Raw genomic sequence first — 16,481 nt, forward strand, 5'->3', positions numbered from 1 at the left:
ATTAGTACTGGTTGGTAAACCGAGACTAAAGGCTCTTACAAACCGGAACTAATGGCCGATCCTCCACTAGTGACATGTGTTGCTATGGTATCAGCTTTGAGTTGCATACCACTAGCTCTGGTACTGATTGCTTTTTACAAGCTATGGCTGAGACAAGGTCCTGGTTGTGTCAGCTACATGCAATTAGCATTCTTGGAAAATGTTGGCTGTATGTGCAGATATTTTTTGTCATGGAATTATTCATTAATTTCACAGCCAAGGGAGAAGTGGTAGCACTTGGTGGTGCTGGTAAATTTTGTGCCTGGTGTTGACGCTCAAAAAAGGCATGATCGCAAAGAGTGACTTGAGGCTGTAGCAAGATGAGGTCAAATTTATGAGTTCATGTCACCATTTGATGGCTCTCTTCAAGATAATCAAAGTAAATGTGAAGATGGATCAAAACGGAGCTCAAGTGTAAAAGATATGCCAATTTCGGAGATACTCGTGTTGACACCAGATTAGAAAATGGCATGAAACCTAACCAAAATGGCCTCTGATGGAAAAAGTTACAACTGCAAAGTTCTTCGTCTCGTCGAAACGGACGATTTTGATATAAGAATCGTCCCCATCCGAGTTCGTATGCAAAAGTTATAGCCAAAACTGTGCGCTGCAGCACTGTATGGCCGGATCATCCGGACCGGGGTCCAGATCATCCGGCCGAGGGCCGAAAAATTGAACAAAACAACAGAAGCTAAAAGTTGAAGCCGGATGATCTGGATCAACTCCCGGATGATCCGGTAAAGGCCGGACAATCCGGGCAATCGTCCGGATGTCCGAACACGTTTTTCTGCTGCAGACTTTAGAAAACGGCCCGAAACACCCTCAAGATGGACTCGGATGAAAATGTGTTCAACATGAAAGTTGTGCGTCTCGTCGAGAAGGTTGATTTGGATATAAAAAACGTCCAAATCCGTGGTCGTATGAGGATTCTAGAGCCAAAACAGTGAGCTCCTGTCAAAAAACTGGGCTAGGCCGGATCATCCGGGCCTTGAGCCGGACATCCGGGCCGGGGGTCGTGAATAGTCCGTGTTTTATTAGGTTTTGATGATTTGGACGGCTAGGCAAGTCCTTTTCTTGTACGGGAAGTCCAACTGCCTCTTATATAGACAAGAGGTGACGGCCGATTGAACAACAACACACAATCGAACAAATCTATCTACGTCTTTTACCTTTACTTTTACCTTCTCCCTTGTTCTTCTTCTTCCTCGTTCTTCGTTCGTTCTTCTTTTGCAGGGCGGCGAACCTCGAGGCCCTAGGGGCGGTCAGGCTGACCTAGGGCAGCCCATAGCCGCCGCGCGCCCTGACGGGGTCCCTCCCGGGCGTGTGGGGTTTCGGGTCTACAAAAGCGCCCGCCGACTGTCTTGCGTATCGCGCTGTCGGTCGGGTCTCCTTCGACGTGAGCTGCGGTGCATCACCCTCGGCGTCGAGGGTACACGGTGACGTGTTCGTGTGTCAACACACTTTTTGGCGACTCCGCTGGGGACGAAAGATCAAGAATCATCATCAACCATGTCTAATCTCCCCAAGCCCTCAGAAGTTGACGCCGATAACATCATTAAGCCCGGTCTTGATGAACTATCGGATGAACATCGCCAAGCCTACGAAGCGCGCAAGAAGCAACGTGAAGAGGTTTTTGAGGCGCTCAAGAAGAAGCGCGAGGAGGAGGATTTGGAAGCGTTTCTTTCAAGTTTCAAGAAGGACCGTCAAGGCAACATCACTCCGGTTGGAAACGTCAATTTTCCTCCCCTCATCGACGAACAAGATGTAATCACTGTGAGTAAAGTTTTTTCTCCAGAGCAAGTGGCTGTGATTGAAAGTCTTGTTACTAAGGGTAATGTGATGGCATACAATTCTTTTGTGGCTAGTGCTAATGCTCAGAAAAATATGCCTCCATCATCTAGTGGTACTGTTGGTATATCTGAAAACCCTAGTCCAATTTTACCTATTTCATCGGCACCACCTATGCAACAACAATATAATATGCCGTTGAATTTTTGCCCTACTCAAACCAACCAGCTTGTGACTGCACCTACATACCCTAATCCTATTATGAGTATGCCCAATTCGGCGTCAACACCGAATCACTTTGTCACACCACCCATAGATGCAAGCATGTTTGGTCTTCCGCCGAATTATGGTTCGGCGCCCATCCCACAAGTTGCACCAATAGCTAGCACTCAGGTTGCTCCTATGTCATTGCCACAAACATCTTCATCTACCTCGGATCCAATTTTAGCTAAATTAAGGGAGGATTTGCATAAGATGTTTCAAGAAACTTTCGGAAACGAGCCGAAAGTAAAGAGTCGTGTGTATCAAAAGCCTTATCCTGAACACTTCGATGCAATTTCTTACCCTCAAGGTTATAAGGTTCCTGATTTTGTTAAATTTAGTGGTGAGGGTACGAAAACAACTTGGGAGCATGTGAGTCAGTATCTAGCACAGCTGGGTGAAGCAGGTTCCATAGAAGAGTTGAAAGTGCGTTTATTTCCCTTGTCTTTAACTGGCACCCCATTTTCATGGTTTGCTGCTTTACCACATGGTTCAATTCTCTTATGGTCGCAATTAGAGCAAAAGTTTCATGATCATTTTTATAGCGGCGATAATGAGCTAAAGTTGTCACATCTTACATCGGTTAGACAGAAACATGATGAATCGGTCACCGATTATGTCAAGAGATTTAGAGATATAAAAAACCGATGTTATAGCTTAGTGATAACTGAGAGAGACTTGGCAGATCTTGTTCTTAATGGTTTGAAAACTCACATTAAAGAGAGGCTAGAAAGTTATGAGTTTTTGAGCATTAATCAAGTCTTACAAAAAGCTTTGGCCCAAGAGAGTCGAAGTAAAGAGGTCCATAGGTCTACAACCAATCGTCCTAGAATGCATATGGTTGAACACAATGATGATAATTCGGACGATGAGGTTGATGTCTATACTACTGAATTTGTTTGGTCCTCAAAGGCCAAACCCTATATGTGCAATGCTCTTAAGCCGATTCGCAAGAATCGTGATGAGGGGATGAGGTTTACTTTTGATATATCAAAGTGTGATAAAATATTTGATGCACTCTTGCAAGATAAGATGATTAGAATATCACACACCATACCGCCGTTTGAGGAGCTGAAACGGCGTGCTTATTGCAAGTACCATAATTCATTTTCTCATGCTACTAACGATTGCAATGTTTTTCGACGACAGATGCAATCGGCCATTAATGACGGACGATTGAATTTTGCTGAGATGCAAGTTGATAAACAGCCCTTCCCGATAAACACCATGGACTTGGAGGGAAAGAAAATGTTGATTCGGCCTAGCATAGCCGAATCTGCTAATAAAGATAATGTTCTTATTGGTGAACCCAGGAATAGCAAGGAGGGCGACAAGGTCTTGGGAAGAAAGATTGTGCTTGAGAAGCAACCCGATGGCAAGGAAGTGTTGAAGATCACTATAAAAAATGCCACACTCGGGGGCAACCACAAGTACAAGAGGATGCTCATGTTAAATTGATCAAGCCCAAGAATTCAGAAGTTGGCAAGTGGAAAAAGAATGAAACTAAGAACAAGAGAATCAAGCCAACTTTTGATATGTTGCTATCCAAATATGCAAGTCAAGCGGCCGGTTCTAGCTCTAATTGGCCATCACATTCAAAGCGTTCAAGATTGCCTCCGGAGCAAGAGTTTCAACGATATGCAAGGCCATATGGGTCAGGGGCACTGACACCATGGATGTCACAACCCTCCTATGCGCCATATTACATGAGAGGCTTCGGTGGAGGATGGGGGCAGCCCCCAATGGCTCCTTATGCTTTCCATATGGGGTGGGCAGCACCTAGAAGGCCTGCTCGTGAGAGGCTTTATTATCCCACACAAGGCCGATTGAGATATGGTGCTAATCAGCCAACAAAAATTTCTCCAAGTAAGGCCAATAAAAAAGTGTGGCGTCTTAAGTCATCTAGTGCGGAAATTTCAGAATGCGACAAGCAAAAGGAGATCAAAAAGCCGGTTGTTGGAAATCTGGCTACTTCTAATGGTGATATTGTTATTGTTCAGCAGGGTTCCATGCTTAGTGATCATGAGGCGAGCACAAGCAAGGCCAAACCAAGGGATCCCAAATATACTCAACATAAGTGGTGTCCTCCCGGTTTAACCAAGACCATGAAAAGGAGATTACAACGCATGAGGAACCGTGAGAAGGTAGAGCACAAAGAGGAGAGGAAAAGGGACGAATTGTTAAGTGAAATTCGGCCCATGGCACTCACAAAACAAGTGTGGAGGCCTAAAGAAAAAGAAAACACGGATGCTTCTACATTAGCTACAACAACACATTCACCACCAAAAGAGGATGATGCAACCCCTATTACATCGTCCACACCACCTGAAACATCCCCTTCAATTGAGGAATCTTTGAGCCCAATATTCACATTGGGAGACGAAGATGAGATGGTGGATTATGAATATACGCCGGTTCGGGAGGGTATGGATATTAATATGGTATATTACTTACCTACCGAGTTTCGTGCTATAGGTGAAGAAGGGGAGGTAGCCTAGCTGAATTTTGGTCCTAAGAATGCTATTTTCGAGAAGCCAAGAGAACCGGTGAAACACTTGAAGCCATTGTACCTCAAAGGTCATATTAACGGATCGCCGGTTGCTAGGATGCTCGTTGATGGTGGTGCTGTGATAAATCTTATGCCCTACTCGGTCTTCAAAAAGTTGGGGTTAGATGATGATGCATTGATGAAGACCAATATGGTACTTAATGGATTCGAGGGTAAAGAAAAGACAGAGGCCAAAGGTGTGATGTGCATGGAACTCACCGTGGGAAGCAAAACTTTGGCCACCACATTCTTCATCGCCGAGGTGCAAGGTAACTATAATGTTATATTAGGTCGTGATTGGGTTCATGCTAACCAATGCGTGCCATCTACCATGCATCAATTTTTAATACAATGGATCGATGATGAGGTAGAAATCATTCACGCGGATAATTCGGCTTGTGTTGCTTTGGCCGATGCATCGGTGGATTGGAATCATCCCGATGTTACTTGCTTAACAGGGCGTGACCTCTCGGAGTTTGATTTCCTTAGTGCTACAAGGAACAGGTTCATTCCCATCTCTTTAAAACCGATTGGTGGTAATCGGTTACAAGGTATGATGTGAACCAGAAGTTAAAATCAATGGCCGATATAAAGTTATCGCCCTAAGCATAAACATGGCCGATATAAAGTTATCGCCCTAAGCATATACATGGCCGATATAGAGATTATCGCCCTAAGCGCATATAAATGGCCGATGGAGTGTTGACATCATCCTTAGACAAACGTTTTGCAAGTTATTTTTCGGCGCGCTAGCTTTGCCGAAAAACAGGGGGGCATGTGTTGACGCTCAAAAAGGGCATGATCGCAAAGAGTGACTTGAGGCTGTAGCAAGATGAGATCAAATTTATGAGTTCATGTCACCATTTGATGGCTCTCTTCAAGATAATCAAAGTAAATGTGAAGATGGATCAAAACGGAGCTCAAGTGTAAAAGATATGCCAATTTCGGAGATACTCGTGTTGACACCAGATTAGAAAATGGCATGAAACCTAACCAAGATGGCCTCTGATGGAAAAAGTTACAACTGCAAAGTTCTTCGTCTCGTCGAAACGGACGATTCTGATATAAGAGTCGTCCCCATCCGAATACGTATGCAAAAGTTATAGCCAAAGCTGTGCGCTGCAGCACTGTATGGCCGGATCATCCGGACCGGGGTCCAGATCATCCGGCCGAGGGCCGAAAAATTGAACAAAACAACAGAAGCTAAAAGTTGAAGCCGGATGATCTGGATCAACTTCCGGATGATCCGGGTAAAGGCCGGACAATTCGGGCAATCGTCCGGATGTCCGGACACGTTTTTCTACTGCAGACTTTAGAAAACGGCCCGAAACACCCTCAAGATGGACTCGGATTAAAAAGTGTTCAACATGAAAGTTGTGCGTCTCGTCGAGGCGGTTGATTTGGATATAGAAAACGTCCAAATTCGTGGTCGTATGAGGATTCTAGAGCCAAAACAGTGAGCTCCTGTCAAAAAACTGGGCTAGGCCGGATCATCCGGGCCTTGAGCCGGACATCCGGGCCGGGGGTCGTGAATAGTCCGTGTTTTATTAGGTTTTGATGATTTGGACGGCTAGGCAAGTCCTTTTCTTGTACGGGAAGTCCAACTGCCTCTTATATAGACAAGAGGTGACGGCCGATTGAACAACAACACACAATCGAACAAATCTATCTACGTCTTTTACCTTTACTTTTACCTTCTCCCTTGTTCTTCTTCTTCCTCGTTCTTCGTTCGTTCTTCTTTTGCAGGGCGGCGAACCTCGAGGCCCTAGGGGCGGTCAGGCTGACCTAGGGCAGCCCATAGCCGCCGCGCGCCCTGACGGGGTCCCTCCCGGGCGTGTGGGGTTTCGGGTCTACAAAAGCGCCCGCCGACTGTCTTGAGTATCGCGCTGTCGGTCGGGTCTCCTTCAACGTGAGCTGCGGTGCATCACCCTCGGTGTCGAGGGTACACGGTGACGTGTTCGTGTGTCAACACCTGGTTTGTCCTTGGCGTGGCACTTGTTTATTCTCGAGGCCATGCGTAATGAAGCGATGCTCTACCTAGTTTCTCAGTGTGCTCTAACTAACACAATTTCGGTACAGCCTTGAGATCCAGGAGCTTCTTGGTATGACATGTGTACCAACTTTCAGGCTGACTGGATGGTGTCCATAATAGAGTTGCAGCCTTGGCCTTGTTCGGAGGCATCCTATCTGGTTCCTCTTTTTTCAAATAAAAAGCACTTTTATTAATTTAAAATGTTGCATCGAGCGGATACAAAGCATAAAGAGTGATACCTGGCCTTTACATAGCTAAGATGCACAAAGCCATCACACAAACAGTCTGGCAAAGAATATAAATATGACAAAGCAGCAATAGTAAAGCCATATGAGATCGAAACTATGCCTATGTCGACGGACAAGGTGGTCCGATTCAGAGATTATGCTGCCACCCATGTTGGGTAAAAACCTCCCTGGCTACCCGCTCTAACCGCATGCACACCACCTTGAACAACGATTGGTACTATGTTTGTGGCATAAAAGACCACTTACGAAGTCAGTGCGTACAATGGTAAGTAACCTGCATAGAAGAATATTTTTCCCATTAAAAACAAAATCATTTCTACATAGCCAAAACGACTAGTAAGGCAGACGCTCCCATCCGTATTAGCGTGCTAAATGTATTTGGTATTCCATCAAGCCAGTGGCCATATATATTGGCAGCACTTGTTGGTGGATACAAATTTGACGCTGTTTGGATGACTAACCATGTAGAACGCGTAAACTTGCATTGAAAGAAGAGGTATTTAATTGTCTCATCATGAGTACAAAAATTACACTTCTTGCTTCCATTCCAGTTGTGTCTAGCGAGATTGTCTTTAGTTGGCACAACTCTTCTTCGAAGATACCACATGAAAATCTTAAATTTTAGTGGCACCTTCGATTTTCATATTTATTTATAATTGTCCATTGAAATCACTGTGTGCGAGAGTGCACGGTACATAGAGTCAACTGTGAAGGACCCAGATGTAGTAAGATTCCAGCGAAACACATTCCGTCCTTCTGTCAAGTGAATTGAATCCAAACGAGATAGCAGATGTTGCCATGACACAAGACGGGGGGCCGATCAAATCCCTCCTAAATGATATATATCTGGTGGGGAAGAGCACATCACATGCGCAAGAGTACCATTTTATCACGTACAATGCGGTATAAGGCTAGGTACTGTACTCGAACAGTGGCAGTTCCTAGCCACTTGTCCTCGTAGAAACGCATCTCTGAGCCGTCCTTTATCGTGAAAGATCTGAAGCGGAAAAGATGTTTCTTGACCGCCATCAGTCTAAAGGAAATATGCCCTAGAGGCAAAGTTATTATTTATTTCCTTAATTCATGGTAAATGTTTATTATTCATGCTAGAATTGTATTAACCGGAAACATGATACATGTGTGAATACATAGACAAGACAATGTGTCCCTAGTATGCCTCTACTAGACTAGCTCATTCATCAAAGATGGTTATGTTTCCTAGCCATAGACATATGTTGTCATTTGATGAACGGGATCACATCATTAATAGAATGATGTGATGGACAAGATGGACAAGACCCATTTGTTAGCTTAGCACTATGATCATTATAGTTTTATTGCTACTGCTTTCTTCATGACTTATACATTTTCCTCGGACTATGAGATTGTGTAATTCCCGAATATCCGTAGGAACACTTTGTGTGAAATCAAACGTCATAACGCAAATGGGTGATTATAAAGATGCTCTACAGGTGATTTCGAAGGTGTTTGTTGGGTTGGCATGAATCAAGAATATGATTTGTCACTCCGTGTTTCGAAGAGGTATCTCTGGGCCCTCTCGGTAATACTCATCACTATAAGCCTTGCAAGCAGTGTGACTAATGAGTTAGTTGTGGGATGAAGTATTACGGAACGATTAAAGAGACTTGCCAATAAGATTGAACTAGGTATGGAGCTACCAACGATCGAATCTCGGGCAAGTAACATATCAATGACAAAGGGAACAACGTATGTTGTTATGCGGTTTGACCGATAAGGATCTTCGCAGAATATGTGGGAGCCAATATGAGCATCCAGGTTCCGCTATTGATTATTAACTAGAAATGTGTCTCGGTCTTGTGTACATAGTTCTCGAACTCGTAGGGTCCGTACGCTTAATGTTCGGTGACGATCGGTATTATGAGTTTATGTGTTTTGATTTTCCAAAGATAGTTCGAAGTCACGGATGTGATCACAAACATGACGAGGAGTCTCGAAATGGTCGAGACATAAAGATTGATATATGGGACGACTATATTCGGACACCGGAAGTGTTCCGGGGGTCACCGGATAATTATCGGAGTGCCGAGGGGTTATCGGAAACCCCGGAGGGACTAATGGGCCTACATGGGCCGTAGGGAAGAGGGGAGGCAGCCCACAAGGGGCAGCCGCGCCCCATCCCGTAGGAGGTCCGAATTGGACTAGGGAGGGGGCGCGCCCCCCTTTCCTTCTCCTCTTCCTCCTCCTTCCTCCCCCCTTCCCCCTTTCCCCTTCCTAGTTGGACTAAGAAAGGGGGAGTCCTACTCCTACTAGGAGGAGGACTCCCCCCTCTCCTTGGCGCGCCCCTAGGCCGGCCGGCCTCCCCCTTGCTCCTTTATATACGGGGGCAGGGGGCACCCTAGAATTGCCCCCTAGAACACACAAGTTGACATCGTTTAGCCGTGTGCGGTGCCCCCTCCACTGTTACACACCTCGGTCATATCGTCGTAGTGCTTAGGCGAAGCCCTGCGTCGGCAACTTCATCAACACCGTCATCACGCCAGCATGCTGACAGAGCTGTTCCTCGACACTCTGCTGGATCGTGAGTTCGTGGGACGTCACCGAGCTGAACGTGTGCAGATCATGGAGGTGCCGTACTTTCGGTGCTAGGATCGGTTGATCGAGAAGACGTACGACTACATCAACCACATTGTTATAACGCTTCCGCTTACGGTCTACGAGGGTACGTAGACAACACTCTCCCCTCTCGTTGCTATGCATCACCATGATCTTGCGTGTGCGTAGGAATTTTTTTGAAATTACTGCATTTCCCAACAGTGGCATCCGAGCCAGGTCTATGCGTAGATGTTATATGCACGAGCAGAACACAAAAAGTTGTGGCCGATAATAGTCATACTGCTTACCAGCATGTCATACTTTGATTCGACGGTATTGTTGGATCAAGCGGCCCAGACCGACATTACGCGTACACTTACGCGAGACTGGTTCTACCGACGTGCTTCGCACACAGGTGGCTAGTTGGTGTCTGTTTCTCCAGCTTTAGTTGAATCAAGTGTGGCTACACCGGTCGTTGTTGAAGGTTAAAACATCACATACTTGACGAAAAATCGTTGTGGTTTTGATGCATAGGTAAGAACGGTTCTTGCTAGAAGCCCGTAGCAGCCACGTAAAACTTGCAACAACAAAGTAGAAGACGTCTAACTTGTTTTTGCAGGGCTTGTTGTGATGTGATATGGTTAAGACGCGATGAGATATAAGTTGTTGTATGAGATGATCATGTTTTGTAAAGTTATCGGCAACTGGCATGAGCCATATGGTTGTCTCTTTATTGTATGCAATGCAATCGCCATGTAATTATTTCACTTTATCACTAAGCGGTAGCGATAGTCGTAGAAGCAATAGTTGGCGAGACGACAAGGATGGTATGATGGAGATCAAGGTGTCGCGCCGGTGACGATGGAGATCATGACGATGCTTCGGTGATGGAGATCATGAGCACAAGATGATGATGGCCATATCATGTCACATATTTTGATTGCATGTGATGTTGATCTTATTATGCTTCTTATTTTGCTTAGAATGACGGTAGCATTATAAGATGATCACTTAACTAAATTTCAAGGTATAAGTGTTCTCCCTTGAGTATGCACCGTTGCTACAGTTCGTCGTGCCGAGACACCACGGGATGATCGGGTGTGGTAAGCTCTACGTTCACATACAACGGGTACAAGCCAGTTTTGCACACGCGAAATACTCGGGTTAAACTTGACGAGCCTAGCATATGAAGATATGGTCTCGGAACACTGAAATCGAAAGATCGAGCGTGAATCATATAGTAGATATGATCAACATAGTGATGTTCACCATTGAAACTACTCCATCTCACATACTGGTCGGACATGGTTTAGTTTATTTGGATCACGTTATCATTTAGATGACTAGAGGGATGTCTATCTAAGTGGGAGTTCTTAAGTAATATGATTAATTGAACTTTAATTTATCATGAACTTAGTACCTGATAGTATTTTGCATGTCTATGTTGTTGTAGATCAATGGCCCATGCTACCGTATCTTTAGATTTTAATGTGTTCCTAGAGAAAGCTAAGTTGAAAGATGATGACAGCAATTACACGGACTGGGTCCATTACTTGAGGATTATCCTCATTGCTGCACAAAAGAATATAATCATTTCAAAATATAGGTCTAATAAATTAATATAATATCTTGAATATAATCATTTCAATTAAAAATGCCACTGCTTTTGTTCTTCAGGCCGGGCCGGTCCAGCCGTGGGCTTGGGATTTTTGGTCAGGTCTTTGCCATGCCTGGCCCGAACCCGGCTCAGAGTATGACCAGGTTAACTATCAACCCACTGTATAAATAAAGCAACAACGAAACATAGTACAGAGCCGAAAGATACAAGGTGTTAGGGTAGTCCTCATAGAATGTCGATCCCAGGATAACTGGATCACGCAGAACGCATGCGACTACGCTATTGAAAAAAAGCATATGAAGAACTGAGTACAACGCAAGGCAATGCTCGGAAACACCTAAGCTCCACGACAACGCCTCTAGGAGGGAGAATGGCCCAAACTGTCACCACTATTTAGCCCACAACGGACCAATTTTCACATGAAACACATACACGCCAAGGAGAACCACGATGATGTTTTTAAAAAGAGAGCGGCGCCCATGAGCTTCGCCGTCATTAGCAACTGCTTTCGCTCAGCACCTTGCTAGACCCAGGAGAAGGGAGGAACCACCACCACCTGCATCCCGCGGTCGACCACCAATCGTCGTGCACGTACACTGGCAAGCAGGAGCAAGACGATGATGACCACTTTGATCCAGATAAATTCTGATCCAAAGACGAGTGGTAGAGGACACAACTTCGACATGCGGGAGGACGAGTTGTTGCGCGATGTGTGTCGGCCACTAGCATCGATCCGATCAATGGCGGTACTGAGATACTTTTGTCATCGGGCATGTGAATAACTATGAACATCGTCGTCTTTTTGGTTGTAATCGGACGCAATGTTATTACATGCTATGCATTTGAATTTTGAATTAGCCTGACCTGAACGGACGTTCAGGAGACGCGATTGGATGGTCGGCTACTGTATTCTTATCCACGGACAGACCAATCCGTAGACGTACGGGTCCCCGCAAAGAAAACAAAAATCTGTAGATGGACACTATGGAGCAATTTATAAACAATAGTACTCGGCTTGAGATCTCACGGTGGTGGCGTGGTGTTCTCTCTGTCGAAGGGAACTAAACTAAACTAATGGCTGCCCCATCGAGCAACCGTGCAACGCTATTAACATGTACTTCTTCCGTTCATAATATAAGAACCTTTTTGACACTACAACCTAGCTTCAGATCTCGCGCTGGATGCAGTGATGAAGGAGCTTAGGGCATCTCCAACACTTGATCCACATATTTGCTTCCATAGAGAGGGGAACCAGTCCGCACATACTGATACCGGAGACTGTCATCCAATGTTCATATACATGTCAGCCACTGTTTGAACTAAATGGACCAAACTCATACAAAGACGGCTGATTTCATATAAAACGGACAACATTCACTACATTTTGGATAATTTTCATCTGAAAACTATACAGACTAAGGTAAAACCAGTCAATGGTTGGCGTCGGCGGATATGCATTCCCACTGCATGGATACCCTTGACTGGTCTACTGCAGGCCACAATGGATATCCATTGTCTTTTCCATTTAAGGCATCCCGCTCGTTGTACTGTTGGGGATTCGACAAAATTCAGGTCATCTATTTGTTTGCGATTCGACAGAAAAATAATGGATTTTACAAACAAATGTTCATGATTTTTGTGAAAAATATCCATGCTCAAGCTTAATATGTTCATAATTTTATTAAATTATTTCTAAATAATTTTTTTTAGAAAATATTCATGGATAATAACAAAATGTTCAACAATTTTAAAATAGAAAAACAAGGTCAAAAAAAGGAAAATCATTGAAAACTATATGAACCCCAGTAAGAACCGGATGAAAAAATGAACCAGAAAAGAAAAGGCGAAATGAAGAAAAGCAAACGAAGGAAAAATGTAAACCGAAAGGAAACCAACCCATCGTTACAAAACAGAGGGGGGAGATGGCTAAGATCATCGTACAAAATTAGCTTGGAGTCGTTAATTGGGCCCGCCATTAGTGCAAAGGGGCGTGTGTCTATATATCGCTTGCCGTAATCTAGAATTTCACCTCGCCTACACGCCGCGCGTCAAAAAACAAAATTTAACCTCGCCTACACACCATCAGTATCAGCTACGACCACGCACCTTTTTTTTTGTTTTTTTGCTTTTTGCGATGAACGACCACACACCTTCAGCAAAGCAGCGAGCAGAGCTTTTACAGAAAAAAAAAATGCAGCACCTACAGCAAAGCAAATATGCAGCATTGCTGTCCCGAGCAGAGCGCCTGACTACTATTTATTATTTTGATGAAAGTTATTTATCACAAATTAGGTGAACATTTCTGTTCATGTAATACAACATTTCAAGAGAATGATAGAATATTTTTGGTGGCTGTTACACAATAACAAGAAGCACTTGAACATTTGTCTAACCAATTCTTCTGGAACATTTTGGCAAATGAACAAAGTGAAATAATTAAATTTCATTTTCTTTTGACAGGAGAAGCAGAATGTTGTCATGCAAAACAGATTGGTCAAAAAGAATGAATTTTACGATAATTCTGAGATCAACAAAAGTTCGATATCTTCTAATGAATCGGCACTTGTCCTGCCTATTTCATCGGATATAAGCACTATAGCGCCTAATGGAATTACAATCGAAGTCCTGCATTAGAGATAATAAATAGTAGAGAAAAGACTTACAACGAAGTGACTAATGTTTTATGGAATCGAGAAAAGTTATATATAATTTCTTGCGTGGAGAAAAGTCATTTATATCGTGTGTACATATATATTCCCCCGTTTCTTTTTAGTTTGCATATAATATTTGGTCAAAGTCAAACTTTGTAAAATTTGACTAGCTTTGTATGAAAAGATATTAACATCCACACTATGAAATCAATACGAACACGGTGGGCAGGATCAGCTCCGGGAAGCACACTACCTTCAAGAATCCCACGTGCACCAGAAAAGCGGGTTCTTCCACTTGCAGATGCCATCGAACCATTTGGCCACGGCGAAGACGCCGGAGAAAAGCGAAAAGATCCCGTTGAAGTTGGCCTTGCTCCGGCGCAGGCTGAACGTGTGCGAGTCCACGTCCAGCATGCACCCCACCACCTCCCTAGGCAACGGCGGATCAGCCCTGCCCAGCTGCGTGGCCACAAGCACCATCGCCTGGACCCGGAGGTCCATCTGCAGCACACGGATGGGGTTCGTATGGTCCATCATCGGGAGCAGTACTGGCCACCCGTACTGCGCCAACATGTTCGCCCAGGCCGTGCAGGTGAACCGAACGGCGAGGTGGAGCTGCCCCGTCTTCTTCTGTCCCCTCTGGCCCAACGCCATGAGGGGGTAGTAGTGCGTGTACACGCGGTTGCTCTCTAATGTCGCGAGCCGGACACGCACCTTGCCCATCTAGTCCTTGGCTGATCCGTCGCGAGGGCCGAATAGGTGCTTGTTGTCCAAGACCGCGAAGGTGATGACGGTGCTGAGGTCGAACAACTCCCAGGTGTACGGCTCGTTCCACTGCGGCGCCGCCGGGCCGAGCAACGTGCGCGTGCGCACCCACTTGGCCCCGTACTTGGCCACGCAATATGGGTAATTATTGTCGCCCAGGTCGCGTGCGCCGAGCATGCCCACTTCCAGCACGCCGATGGTGCTCCTTCGGGGCTTCTCCGCCGGCTGCACGTCGGTTCTGTAGTGCGTGGACTTCTCCGGCATGTGGTACGTCGTCTCCAGGTTCCAGCCAAACTAGATGCTGGTTGAAGCAAATTTTCTTGCCGGTTGTATCAAAAATTGTTTGCTGATCCCGATGAAGAAAAATGCTTTGCATCTCTCGAAAACACGGGCACCAACAAAAATAGATACTGATTGAAGCAAAAACTGCTCGCCGGTTTTATAAAAATGGCTTGCCGATCCCAACGAAGGAAAATGCTTCCGTACTCGCATTCATGGAAAAACCGCTAGTTCCAGCAAAAATGCCTGATGGTTCTAGCAAAAACAATGGTTGGTTGAAGCAAAAACAGAGTCACGGGCTCACATGTCAATGAAGATGGATGTAGCAAAAAATCCACAAACACCGGTAGTAACAAAAAGCAAAACGGTTGTAGGGAAATGGTTCGCCGGTTCCAGCAAAAATCAGAGTGGTAGCGGATTTTGGGTGGGTGGGTGGTAGCAAAAATATGGGCTGGTTCCAGCAAAAGCAAAACATGGTTGTAGCAAAAATCCTACTGTGGCGGCCATGGAGAGCAACGAACCTATAGCTGCGGGTGGCCATGGTGACGAGCGCTGGTTGCAGCACTGTCGTGACTGCAGCCCGCTCAGCTCCGGTCACCGCTCATAGTGGCGGGCCCCCATGGCGAGGAGCGCAACAACGGGTGGCTCTGTTCCTAGCACGCAACGGCCACTCCTCGCCCCCGCAGTAACTCTGGGCACCGCTTGCCGGAGCAGCAGATCGTCGGAATTGGAAAAATGAAGGATGTGGGCTTGTTTACCAGAGAGATGAGGGGGGATGGATGAGGATTGCGCTGGGAACAAAGAAAAGCAGTGGACGGGAAGAGATAAGGCACTAGATGGGGTCCCACAAGGTTACGTGTCGCCTGGAAATAGAAATGCAGGGGACGCGTGGGTGAGGCGCCGGCCCAAGATTCGGCTGGCCTGCCGATCCCAAACGTTTCCCTTTCTAATTTATAGTCTTATGAAATGATTCTTCTAAATAGAAGGAACATTTTGGACAACTAACAAACTGAAGCAATTTACTTCAAGAAAAAATCAGCATGAGAAGTAATATTTATTGTACATAATTAAACTTTAAACACATATTGAATTTTATGACAAATTCTTCAATATTGAAGAAACATTTTGGCGAATGGACAAACTGAGGCATTCTACTTAAATTTTGTTTTGACATGAGAATTTTATGACAAATTGAGAAGTGATGTCTGTCCTAGAGTATTGAACGACAAAATAAATGATTTCATGATAAATGTGAGACCGACACAAGTTCACCATCTTCTAATGAATCGGCAGCGCTCCTACCTACGTCATTGAAATAATAATAATGACAAATATACAAAAGTGGCAAGTGGAATTATAAGCAGTCTTACATTGGATATGATGGAAAGAAGACCTACAGATTTAAGGCCCTGTTTGTTTCATAAGTCCTAAGACTTTTTTAAGTCCCAACTTATAAGTCATAAGTCCCTACCTGTTTGTTTACAGGGACTTATAAGTCCCGAGTCCCTACCTGTTTGTTTACAGGGACTTATAAGTCCATGTTGCACCGCTGCAACGAGGCTCAGGAGAGGGCCTGTCCGGCGATTGGAGGCACCGTTGCAACGAATCGAGGCAGAACGAACCGAGGCGGGGCGGCGACGGGGCGGCGAACCGAGGCGGGGCGGCGACGGGGTGAGAG

General features: G+C 45.1%; 1 long non-coding RNA gene across 1 annotated transcript; it reads right to left on the reverse strand.

Annotated features, from left to right (window-relative positions):
* Positions 1–12,442: 12,442 nt before the first annotated feature.
* On the reverse strand, positions 12,443–15,563 carry LOC123047607 (uncharacterized). Its single transcript, XR_006423037.1, has 2 exons — positions 15,325–15,563; positions 12,443–12,655 (listed from the first exon to the last, which is right to left on the reverse strand). It is a non-coding gene; the product is annotated as an uncharacterized lncRNA (long non-coding RNA).
* Positions 15,564–16,481: the final 918 nt, after the last annotated feature.

This window comes from Triticum aestivum, chromosome 2B (genome assembly GCF_018294505.1).
Source record: "Triticum aestivum cultivar Chinese Spring chromosome 2B, IWGSC CS RefSeq v2.1, whole genome shotgun sequence".
NCBI lineage: Eukaryota > Viridiplantae > Streptophyta > Magnoliopsida > Poales > Poaceae > Triticum > Triticum aestivum.